Below are 2,967 nucleotides of genomic sequence, written 5' to 3'. Positions count from 1 at the left end.
AACCAAATTTAGTATTTCAGCTACATACACTTTTCAGAAATTGGTCATTCAAATGCATATGTAAAATAATTAACTTAATAGCATCCAATTTTACACAAAAGCATCCTTGTGATAATGCCACGCTTTAAGACAACCAGTTAAATTTCCTTAATATTTTAGGTCAAAAAGAAAACTGTAATCAAATATTCTTTATACCATTAATGAAAATATTACCATTATCCTGATATTTTTCAAAACAGCTGAGTGTTGTATTTATGTATGTTTTTTTTTTTAGAATTTAAAAAATTTTCACATTTTATCTGAATTTTTCCTCGTGTCCCCTTAAGGGGCTCTGTAGAAGTTTAAGTACTTTTAACCAACATTTTCTCAATGATAACAATTACATCTAACTGTAACTTTATACAATTAGAATTAAAGGTGATGCAGGAAATTCATGAATATTTAAATAATCATGGCTATTCAATTTTAAATTACCAATTTTAATTTAGTAAGAGCTTCTATATAATTGTATTTCAGTCATGAAGGAAGGTACTGTATAAGAGCTCATTAAATAAACTCAAAATATACCAATGTCAAATGAATAAATTCATAATTAACCATATCTATAAAACGATTAGGAATTAGAGTCTATTTCTTCTCCACCCCCTGTTGATATAATTTTAATAATTTGAAAAGCAATTTTGCATTTGTTACTATTCTCCAAAACTAAAATATTACAGGGTGTCACAAGTTTCCCAAATCTTCTGTCTAGAATTGAAAGTAGACTATGAGATAAAAAGTTTTATCAGAAATGTTTTATGTTTATAATTTATCATTTCCCCCTTTTGTTTTCTTATGTAAATAGAAAACAAAATATTGTTCAGAGACTCTTTTTTTTGTACATATGTCTAAAATGTCCAACTGAAACTGTACTGCAAAGGCCAAAAGTTTTATTATTTTAATGAGTTCAGATCAGAATTTGGATTGCTTTCCTAAAAAGCAGTGTCATTGTTCTGTGTGAACCGACAAAAGAAAAATGTATCAATTTAGGCAGAGGAGCAAAAAATGTAGACAAAGATTATGTAGTACTTTAAGATGTCTTTGCGTTTCAAATCAAATGTTTTGTTGGACTTGAATTTATGTATCAATTCAATCAAAATTTAAGGCACACAAATGTTGTGAGCCATTTGTTGTCCAATCAGTTTGTTTTTACATAGTAAATTATTATTATATCCACTTTAAAAGTTTCATCATGTCCAATTTGTGCCTTTCTACCAAGACACGCATGTGTTTCAAAAGCAGCAGTTAGTTCAGTTAGTAAGCTAGTTAGTTAGTTGGTTTGTTATTAGGAAAAAATTAAAACAACAATAATATCAATAAAAATGAAAAGAAAAGAAAACATGTCAAACCAAATGAAACAGACTCGTAATAAATTATATCTGGTTTTAAACCAAAGCTAAAATGTGATTATTCCTCTTCTAACATTCTATTTGCCATTTTGAAGTAAGCTAACCAAATTATCTGGATTTAGAATCATAAATTGTCTTTGAGACAAGAATATGTTGTAACCAATGTAATGAACCCTGTTATGTAATTTCATTCATCCTTCATACAGTTAATTCACATGTGAATATAGTGAATTGTGCAGGATTAGTTTAGTTTCAACCAGTTTTCCCTCAGCGTCATTTATTCCATCCAGCCAATATTTCCCCAAAGGCTGTTTAACAGGTCGCCTCCTTCTTCTACACCAGGTATTCTAGCCCCTTTTCTTTTTTTTATTTTTCTCTTTCTCCCTTATTTTGATATTCATCATGCTTTGCCAAGTAAGTTATTAATGCTTCTACTATATTTGCTCAACGAGCACAATCCATGGCCCGATGCCCCACTTTGGATCATATTTTTCCTTTTCAAATTCACCCTCCATTTGTTTAGGCTCAAAATCACCTCTTCTTTCTTTTCCCTTTTTCTTTTTTCTTTTTTTTTTTTTTTTTGCTCGCGCGGTGGCGAGGAAATCAAACACAGCAGAAAATCAAACCCAGCAGACAAAGTCAAAAACCTCCCACAGATTATAATTTCCCAATATTGACCATGGTTTTAAAACACATTGCAATAAACATAAAAGAGTACATTTAAACACATAACGTCTGCTCAGTGGCAGAAGCTTACACACACAGCTGACAGACACACACACAGCTGACAGACACACACACAGCTGACAGACACACACACAGCTGACAGACACACAGAAATGGATCCACGCTTTTCAGCTCCTATGATGTCCTCTTTTATCACTCATTTCACTTATTACTTCACTTATTACTCTTTAGAGGAAGAGATCGCGATCAACCTTTATCTTATCTCTTCTTTTTCTCATTTTATCTTTTTTTCCTATGGTGGACCGCTCTCAATGCTTTTGCGTTTCTTGGGCAAGTCACAGATTGGCTAACGCGTTCTTTTCCTGGGGCAGCACTCCCCGAGGGTAAAACCGACAAAACCTAGCCTTTCCTGTCCCCGTGTCCGGGAAGGTCGGGGACGGCCGATTCCCACTGCAACCAAGCCAATCAACCTTTTACTTTAAGTCTTAACTCTTAACTTTTAATCTTTAACTTTAACTCTTAACTTTACTGAACAACTCGAAAGCCTTTAAACAAACCAATCAAAAACAGTACGAACAACAGCTGACAATCGAACAATGGCTGACAACTTAAGACAACTCAGTGACAAGCAGACAAACCTGAGAAACAGTACAGTGGTGTATATTAAGGAACAAGTGTCCTTACCTTTCATGTGGGCCCTACACCAGAGTACTGTTTCGGAAAGTCTGCGCCTGAACGGCCAGTCGAATCTCTGCTCATGTGTCAACACAAAACCATCCTCTGCTACCAACTGTTAAGGATGAAAATCCCAATTGATGAATCATAATTTGTATCGACACAGAAGCATGAAATCAGCCAAGAAAAGCATTAAGACTTTACTTATTTTATTAAC

At 33.5% G+C, this 2,967-nt stretch overlaps 1 long non-coding RNA gene across 1 annotated transcript; it reads right to left on the bottom strand.

Annotated features, from left to right (window-relative positions):
• Positions 1–2,006: 2,006 nt before the first annotated feature.
• LOC107834021 (uncharacterized) lies at positions 2,007–2,352 on the bottom strand. The gene is made up of 2 exons (XR_001659806.1): positions 2,190–2,352; positions 2,007–2,153 (listed from the first exon to the last, which is right to left on the bottom strand). It is a non-coding gene; the product is annotated as an uncharacterized LOC107834021 (long non-coding RNA).
• Between the last annotated feature and the right edge of the window lie 615 nt (positions 2,353–2,967).

The sequence above is a fragment of the Poecilia formosa genome, unplaced genomic scaffold (assembly GCF_000485575.1).
Source record: "Poecilia formosa unplaced genomic scaffold, Poecilia_formosa-5.1.2 Scaffold505, whole genome shotgun sequence".
In the NCBI taxonomy this organism is placed as follows: domain Eukaryota; kingdom Metazoa; phylum Chordata; class Actinopteri; order Cyprinodontiformes; family Poeciliidae; genus Poecilia; species Poecilia formosa.
Note: the sequence above shows the minus strand (reverse complement) of the source record. Positions and strands in the feature narration are given on the sequence as shown.